Below are 9557 nucleotides of genomic sequence, written 5' to 3' on the forward strand. Positions count from 1 at the left end.
ATCAATCTCAAGGGGTTAAGTTGATTTCACATACCTTGAGCCAATCTCTTGAAGTCTACTTTAATTTCATCAATTTCCCCATCCTTCTTCTTCATTCTCAAGCTCTTCATTCCTTCTTGTCTCACGTGGCTTCCCCTTTCCTCTAGACATTTTGGTACTAAGAGATGAGTTCAACAATTTAGAAGGCCTTTATTTATATATATATCCACACACATAAGCTTAACACAATAGACGGAGCCAAACGTGGCCTTATGAATCGCACGAAATCAAATTTCAATTAAACTTTCCAGGTGACTCTAAAAATTGTGCTGATCATAAATATGTCCTCTGTTCTGGTTTCTGAAGTCTCTAAGACCTTCAATTTGCAGTACAAAATTAACCACCCAAACGTGCATTAACGAATCAGGCAAATTAGATTTCCAATTAATTTTTCCAAATAGTTCTTAAAATTCCCATTAACATATCCAAGTACTCAATTTTGATTTCTGAACCCGTAAAGGTCGGTAATTTCAATTCTAAAGTCGTCATTCAACAGACAATTCCTCACTTTAAAAAGATATCATTAAATTAAAATGCATTAACCCACAAGGACTTAAGAGTAATTTCGGATACGGATTCTGGGTTCGTTACAATCAATCACAGTTATTGTGTTGGTTTTGACTCAATTATGTATGATATGAGAAACATTGAAATGTAACTTTGTTCCTACACATTTATAGAAGCTGACGTTGGATTCTTCCCTTTTATGTATATTAGGAAAGTGAGGAAGAAGTCACTGACACTGAACAAGTTGAAAACTGGTTTTCATTGACATCTGCCCAACGCATATGTGGTGGGTACTTTGAATTTATCAAGTTTTGATACATGTTGAGTTCCTGGTATCTTTTTTCTTGTTCTCATGTTGTTCTTTAAAGTGATCTTATTTTGCACATGATAAGTTTGTGATACACTACTAGTATTGAAGTGCGACACCCATACTTTACGGTTTGTATCATATGCTAGAGCATGTGAGTAATACTATTGAAATGTGAAAAGGAATTTGAAATTGACTATTTGACACCGCATGATATAAAAATTAATTGGCGAGTACGGTACAAATGTATAGATTGGAAGGGAAAAATGGTTATCACCTCTAATTGTTGATATTTGTAGATGAAAGGATTTAAACTGTCAGGTTTTCACTTTTCAGGCCTAATGGTTTCCACAACAGCTGATATTCACACACTTTTCAAGTAAAATTTCTTTGTTCAGCTTTCCACTTATTTCATTGGGGAGAACTTCTTTTTCTTCTATTATTCTTTTGCGCTTAGTTTGGTTGCTGAGAATGTATGTTAGAATTTTGGAATTTTCTTTTTCTCTTCGGCAACTAAATAGAGTGAAATCTTAGCATGGAAGAAAAGGGAGGGAAGCATCACCAAGCTGAGATGTTTCCTGATACAATCTTCCTACATACTGCATATAGGAACCATAGTCGAAAGTCAATATGGTTACTCTGTCTTGCTTTGAACCTATTGGTGGAATACTTAAATAATGGTATCATTAAAATCAAATGGTTCTTGTTGTCATCCCAATAGTTGGACTCAACTCAAGTAGGCACGGTATCGTTTGCCTCTTAAGAATTTCATTGTTGGTTTTTTCTCTCTCTCACACACAGGCATGCGTGCACAAAAATAGAATAAAATAAAAATAGAGCTGCACATGCACATAGGTAGACAAAACTATGTTAAGACTCTTATCAGGGCATGAATCCAAATATGAAATGAGATGTTCATTGATTAATTCTTATTTAGGGAAGGTGGTGTGGTTGTGATGTTCATTGATTAACAATGAGATCTTTTGGCAATATTTTGTCCCCTACGATAAATGGATAGATGTTGACTAAAATGTATTTGTATTCACGGGCTCCAATATATTTTTGCCCTGTAGCCCTTCTTGATAGAGGTTGAAGAAGATCTGGCTGTTTCCTTTACAAACCTGAGATGGAAAGCACATGCTGCCCTTCTTATACTATCCATCTGAACGTGAGTGATTTTGTCACTTCCAAAGAGCAACTTTGAGTATCTAAACGGATGCAAAGGTATTTTCATATTGTTTCTCTAGTTTTCAGATGTTATGTCATTTATGTGTGTGTGTATATATATATATATATATATTAATACATGCATCTATGCATAGATGAGGCTTCTGATGAATCTGAGGCTTCTGATGAATCATTATCAAAGTTGTGTTTGAAGATATTTCATTTTCTAGGGACTAATTTAAATGAACTCTGACTTATCTGATGAGTAGGCACTAATATTTTTTAGAGCATGGGTAAAGTTCACATTAGTTATGAGGGTACCAGCCAAGGAGAGATCATGTTGAAATATTTGTCATCTTTGGTTTTTAGAGTTATGTGGAAAATTGCAATATACTCACAGAATTCTTCTTCTAAAGTTCTGAGTTTGATTTGATTGCAAACTGGCTGCTTTTTTTTTTTTTTTTTTAGGTACAACGGAAATAAAAAAGGAAACACAAGCCTAGGCCCTTTCACAAGACATGCCAATCATGTCTGTAACTAGGAACTCCCTAATAATAGCTGGTGGTTCATTAACCACTAAGATCTCTTCAGGTTGAGTAGCACCAAATTTGGCCAGAGCATCAGCACAAAGGTTGCCTTCTTTATACACATGACGCACAGTGCATTCACAACCTCTCATGATGATACGAGCATCCTCCACCAGCCCTTTGAATGGGCATTTGGCATTTGGTTCCTCTTATAGCAGCTTCATTGCTTGCTCACAATCTGTCTCAATGGTTACATTGTTCATTCCCTTTTGTAAAATCATCGTGAACCCTTTGTAGATCGCCCATAGTTCAGCCTCCAAGCTAGTGCCACTGTGAAGCTTCCCATAATAGCCACGCACCCATGACCCCCTTTCATCGCTAATTAGACCTCCGAATCCACCTTAACCTCCCATTCTTCTACAACCATCTGTGTTTAGCTTCAGTATACCTGTAGGTGGGAGAGACCATGAAATGAGTCGAAAAGCAGGTTTTGGATTAACAATAGACAAAACAAAAGCTTGTTGAATATCATTAGAATAATGCATGATGAACCTGCCACTGTCAAGAATGCTAGTTACACTATTATTAAAGACTTTGTGGTTCCTATTCTTCCAAATAGCCCAAAGAGTAACAATAAAAATAGTGTAGACAGTAAGGTTATCATTAAAATGGTTTTTGTTTTCTGAATTGCAAATGATCCAGTCCTTCCAAGGCTTGCTACACATATTCAAGTACCAATGCCTTCCAAAAATAGCAAACCACACTTCCTTTTCTTTAAAGCAGTCTCTAAGGAGGTGAATCATGTCCTCCTCTTTACAGCAAAAGGGGCAAGTGGCCTCCAAAGATAAACCCCTTTTCAAACGAAGTTTATTTGTGAGGAGTTTCCCATGGATACAACACCACAAGAACCCTTTCAATTTCTGTGGAATCCGTAACTTCCAGAGCCAATGCCAATCCTCACCTTGGGGCTGATTACCACTCACCAGATCATAGGCACTAGCAGATGAGAAAATCCCATCTACTGAGCCTTTCCAGTTGGGTTCATCAGGCTCAAGAGAGGTTGGAGAAGGCCTGTTCAGAATGATAGATGCTACTACAGGAGGCAGTATATCACAGATGACAGTTTCATTCCAACTTCCTTGCTCAGATATCAGGTTGTTCACATTAACATCATTCTCCCAAAAGGGAGCAGCCTGTGAGCTACTAAGGGTAAGATCCTCAAAAGCCTTATCACCACACCACCAGTCCTTCCAACAGTTAACAGTTGCACCATTACCAACTGTCCATTTAACCTCTTTCCTCAAGATGGCTCTAGAGTTAAGAATGCCTCTCCAGGTATGAGAAGCTTTCTTACCTCTAGAATAAGCCTGAAGACAATTATTCCTCATATACTTACCCTTAAGGACCTCTTTCCAAAGACCATCCTCATGACGAATCATTTTCCAACCAAGTTTAGATAGAAGGGCAAGATTTTGATCATTGGCCTTCTTAATGCCAAGCCTACCATTCCTTTTTGGCTGACAGACAACATTCCACTTGACCAAATGAGTTTTCTTTTTCTCTAAGGTGTCACCCCAGAGAAAATTTCTATTCATTTTATCAATATCATTGCAAACCCTTTTAGGAAAGGCCACAGTCTGCATAGTATAGGCAGGAAGAGCAAAGCTAACAGATTGGATTAAAGTAGTTCTGCCAACTAGTGATAAAACACTAGTTTTCCACCCAGCAAGTTTCATTTGCATTTTATTAAGAATGCCATTATAATGTCTCCAGCTCACTCTGCCATGAATAAGAGGAACCCCCACATATTTCCCTAAATCAGAAGTTAAAGGAATACCACACTTATCACTCAGCTCTTTAGCCTTATGTTTATCAACATTAGGAGAAACAAATATCTTGGACTTAAGGGCATTAATCTTAAGGCCAGATAAATCACAAAACTCAGACATGATCCTCATGATAGTATTGCAATGAGCCAAGTCAGCCTTAGCAAACAACATTAGATCATCAGCAAAGAACAAATGAGTGAGACAGGGACCATACTTGGAGGTCTTAATGCCTTTCCAATGATTACCTTCAGAGGTGGCAATGATCATATTTGAGAGTCTTTCCATGCACAAGACAAAAAGATATGGGGAGAGGGGATCTCCTTGCCTCAGCCGTCTTCTAGGTTTGAATTCTTGAAGGGGTTCACCATTTTGGAGAATGGCAGTTTGCACAGAAGTCACACAGCTCATAATGAGCTCAATAAAGTTAGCCTCAAAATTGAATTCCACCAGAGTTTGTTCTAAGAAATCCCAAGAAACAAGATCATAGGCTTTTTCAAGGTCAATTTTAAGAATCATCCCGCAATTTCTACCTTTTCTCTAGTTCAAGGTATGGATAATTTCTTGGGTAATGATGATATTATCACTGATAGTTCTCCCAGGAACAAAACTGCTTTGATAAGGGCTGACAAGTTTAGCTAAGAGGGGTCTTAGTCTACTAACAAGGATTTTGGCAATAATTTTATAAGTCACATTACATAGACTAATAGGCCTTAAATGTTTAATAGTCTCAGGATTCTCAGTTTTGGGAATCAGGGCCACAAGTGTTCTATTAATATAAGGAGGGATACACTTGTTGACAAAACAATTCTTAACAAATGCACAGACATTAGGCCCAACTATAGGCCAATAAGTATGGTAGAAAATAGCTTGGAAGCCATCTCTCACAGGAGCTTTGAAAGCCTGGATTTGTTTAACAATCTGCCAGATTTCCTCATTACTCACAGACTTAGTGAGAGAATAGTTGTCAGTAACATCAACTTTACAAGCAATGTGATTATTCCAATGAGCCAAACCAACAGTAAAAGAAGAACAAAACTGGTTCTTGAAATAATCAATGACCAGAGTTTTAAGACTCTCAGTTTGATCAATCCAAGTCCCTGCATCATTCTTAAGCATGACAATTTTACACCTCCTCCTCTTAGCTAAAGTAGAAAGATGGAAAAATTTGGTGTTTCTTTCCCCTTGGGTAAGCCATTTAGCCCTCGATTTTTGAAACCAAAGGAGCTCCTCTTGGTACAAGATTCTGTTATATTGTTCCACCAAGTCCAACTCCAAGAGATGGAGGTTATGGGAAAATTTACACAGTTGGGATTTTTGAATTCCTTCAATTCTACCAAGTAACCATTTTTTTTTTTCGAAAAATATTACCAAACACCTCTTTGTTCCAAACAGTGATTATACTAGTAAGGTTAACAAGCTTATCCATCAAAGATGAAGAGGGGAACTGCCAATTAGAATCCACTACTGACTGGAACTCTTCATGAGAGATCCAAGCAGCTTCAAATTTAAATGGTTTACAGACATGGTTAAAGGAATGCTTACCTTGAGTGAAAATCATCAAAGGAGAATGGTCAGAGTAGGTATGAGGGAGGTTCTGAACCAAACCATCAGGGAAGCTCGTCCTCCATTCAGTGTTGCACATGCCTCTATCAAGTCGCACCATAGTATTAGCTCATCCCTTTCTATTGTTAGACCAAGTGAGCTAAGGACCAGTACATCCCAAGTCCATCAGGTTGCAATTGTTCACCCTCTCAGTAAATTTCCAAGCTCTCCTTTGATCTTGACTTTGGTTTTGGCTTCCAGACATGGTTCTTTTTTCATCTAGAGAAGCAAAATCATTAAAATCCCCAGCTAAAAGCCAAGGATCAGTGATAGTTTGGAAACTTCTTTCCAAATTATTCCACAGCTCATCCTTTTTTTGACTAATAGGACTAGCATAGATAGCAGATAAAATCCAATCAAGATAGTCTTGCCTCGAAATGGTGGCAGTGATCAACTAGGAACTAGCCTTAGTGACTCTCACATTCACTAGGATGGGGTTCCAGCCTATCCAGATAACCCCACTTCTACCGATGGGATCTACATGAGAAGAAGCAGTGAAGCCCATCCTATTAAAGAACATGCCCATAGAGCTGAACTCGACCTTAGTCTCCATAAGGATTAGCAAATCAGGTTTGTTAATTTGGACTAATTCCCTCATATTCCTACGAAACTTCTTATTACCTGCACCTCTACAATTCCAAACCAACAGATTCATAGATGACTGGTTGAGGGTAGGGAGAGTGTTCTGGTTAGACAAGCCCAGAATACCCTTAGCTTTACACTGGTTGTCCTCCATTGACAAGGTTGGTGTTACTGCTATGAAGTGCCACTCCTGGTTGTCTTCGACTTGTCTCCAAGGTTGGATTCTCAGCTTTGCTCCCTCTATCCACCATTCTGAGGTGACGAGGTGAAACACTTCTTTGTCTGGTGCAAGCATTAGCAAGACTTTGTGCATGTTTAGAATGTGCTTCTCTATTGGATAATTCTCTCATTCTTCCTCCATGATGATCTGGTTGTTCTCTAACCTTTGCCTTAGGGTTGCCTTTAGTTTGTTGAAAAGTCCTGGGGCTATTGGGGACTAGGATGGATGACATAGACCCCCTTACTTCCTGTTCTGACTTCTGAAAACTTGTTGCAGTAGAGCAACTCGTCTGTTTGCCTTGTCTAATCTCCTCTCTCCGGTTATCCATAACCAATTCACTTGATGAACCCAACTTAGCCATGTTGTCTGTTGGCTTAGTAGTATGGTCTTTGTGATGTAATTCCAAAGCAGATTGATCTGGCCTATTAGGAACTGACCTTGAAGGATTTAGGCCTTCGAACATCTGAGGTTGGGCTTCAACATTACTCAGAGCTTCAAATCTATTACGAACATGGGCATTGGGCCCTTTTGAATTGTTTGGGCCTTTCATTCTTCTCTTTGTGGTGGCCTTCATCCAAGGCCCATATTTATCAGTCTCTGTCCCTTCTTTAGCTCTTCCATTATATGAGTCCAGCCCATTTAAATGAGCCTCCTTCCTACGGTTGTCTTCTCCAATGGGGTCATGGTTGGGGATGGGTGTCACTGGTGAAACATTATCGCTGCAACTTTCTTTACGATGTCCCACCCTGCCACAAGAAAAGCAAAGAGTATGTAAGTGTTCATATTCTATAACATATGTATATTTACCTATTGAAAACTGAAAGATCAGTGGTTTTCGAAGATCAATTTCCTCACAAACTCTAGCATATTTCCCCCTAGCTGCCATGGCCGTATTTATATCCACCTTCAGAGGCACCCCTAGGATCTTCGCGATATGATACAGAACTTTCTCATCATAATACTCAATCGGCAGATTAGGGAAACACACCCAGATGGCAGTGGTATCTTCTTCAGCCTCATCAGATTTGAAATCTTGTTGCCATTTTCTCACCGTCACATAGTGGTCCAGAACAACCCATGGGCCACCTGTGAACACTTTAGTATAATCTTCCATCATATCAAACTTGACAATAAAAAAGCCATTTCCGATGTCTAGGGCTTCAAAGTCAGCTTGAAGGCCCCAGATCTTTGTCATTTTGATTATAAATAGTTTATGCCCTATTTTCTTCCTTAGCAACCTTAGAATCAAACATTTTTTCTAAGGATCCCTAATCTTTTTTACCATATTTGCGGGTATGGTACATATAGGAATACCTGCCCTATTTTCGTCGTTGATCTCCATATGACCCTCAAGAGTGATGTCGTTGGCCAAATCATCTTCATCCGAAGAGAGTGTCTCCACATCACAGTCAAAATTCTTTTCATTTCCACATTCATTAAATCGAGATCGCAGCAAAGCTTGTTTGAATGATCGAACTTGATCCGAATGCCCTTCCGTGGGAGGAGGTGGATCTTCGGCCATATTTTCCTGCTGCTGGCTTAGGGGGGGCCTCCAACATGGGTTCCTCAGGTAGCGAGAGGGTAGGGTTCGCCTTCCCCTGTGTATCTCCCACTGAGCTCTGTACCTCCATACCATCATCAGCTAAATGAGATATATTTTTGATCTTCTTAGTACTTCGAACTAGATGATCTTTCTCTTCTTTGGAACAATCATGGTCATGCCAGGACTCAATGGAACTTAGGATCGCACCAACGGTCATACTTTTCTCTTCGAGTTTTCCCTTACAGAGAGTAATATCTCTAATTCTTTGAAAAAGAAAATTTTCTCTCTCAGGATCTTTCTAGTTTTGCAATTGGTCTACCGTAATTTGTCTTGACAACGAAAACAGACTGGCTGCTTTTGATTATGCTCCATAGACACTAAGCAATTTGGTGATGCCTGTTCATTTGATTTTATTATGGGGCCATTGAATTATCTTATTAATTTTGGAAATATTTTGTTGATGTTTTAAAATTTCTTAATCATTTCTTAATACCTAAAGAAATCTTTGTCTCTTAGTCGTTGGTTTTTGTACTTATGTGAAGTTCCCTTTGTCATGCAGACAAGAAATGCAATATCTGGAACTTATTTAGAATCACAGAGGTCTGCCAGTTCAGCTGCTCTTTTGGTTGGAGACCCTACCGCTATGCATGATCGTGAGATGTTTGTGCTTGAGGATACTGTTGGAAGCACTGTTGCTTGACAATCCATTTCATCAACTTTGACTTTGAGTAGAAATTCTAACATCTATGAATAGTTTTTGATATGACATTGACGAATGGATTTCTCTAATCTTTGGATAGTTTTGGATTTTGTTTAGAATATAGTTTTTGGATAGTTTAGAACTTTTTGGACAATTTAGAGCTTTAGGATTTTTAGATGGTTTTGAACTTAAAGATAGTTTTTAGATGTTTGGAATGTATAGACAATTGTTGAATGTTCATAACTTATTAATATAGTTTCTTTTTGATACTTGAAACAATATTTTGGTGGTTGATTGATATTTTGCAAAACTTGTTTGTAATTCTAGTTAGATTGTACAGAATAGGTAAAATAGAACCTGTTGAACTAAAAAAAAAAAAACTATATATTCTACGGCAGGCATAATAAGTCGTCGTATTACATATTTTACGGCTCGCAATTAGCATCATTATTTGTCTCACCAATTAATGACGTGCAAAAGTAGTCATAGAAAAAGTATCAACGGCGCACAAAATCTACCGTTAAATAGTTTTTA

At 38.3% G+C, this 9557-nt stretch overlaps 1 non-coding gene across 1 annotated transcript; it reads left to right on the top strand.

The window, feature by feature from the left end:
* Positions 1-1403: 1403 nt before the first annotated feature.
* LOC145798429 (small nucleolar RNA snoR104) lies at positions 1404-1464 on the top strand. Its single transcript, XR_014339284.1, has one exon. It is a non-coding gene; the product is annotated as a small nucleolar RNA snoR104 (small nucleolar RNA).
* Positions 1465-9557: the final 8093 nt, after the last annotated feature.

This window comes from Camellia sinensis, chromosome 8 (genome assembly GCF_055761805.1).
Source record: "Camellia sinensis isolate YWXY chromosome 8, ASM5576180v1, whole genome shotgun sequence".
Classification (NCBI taxonomy): Eukaryota; Viridiplantae; Streptophyta; class Magnoliopsida; order Ericales; family Theaceae; genus Camellia; species Camellia sinensis.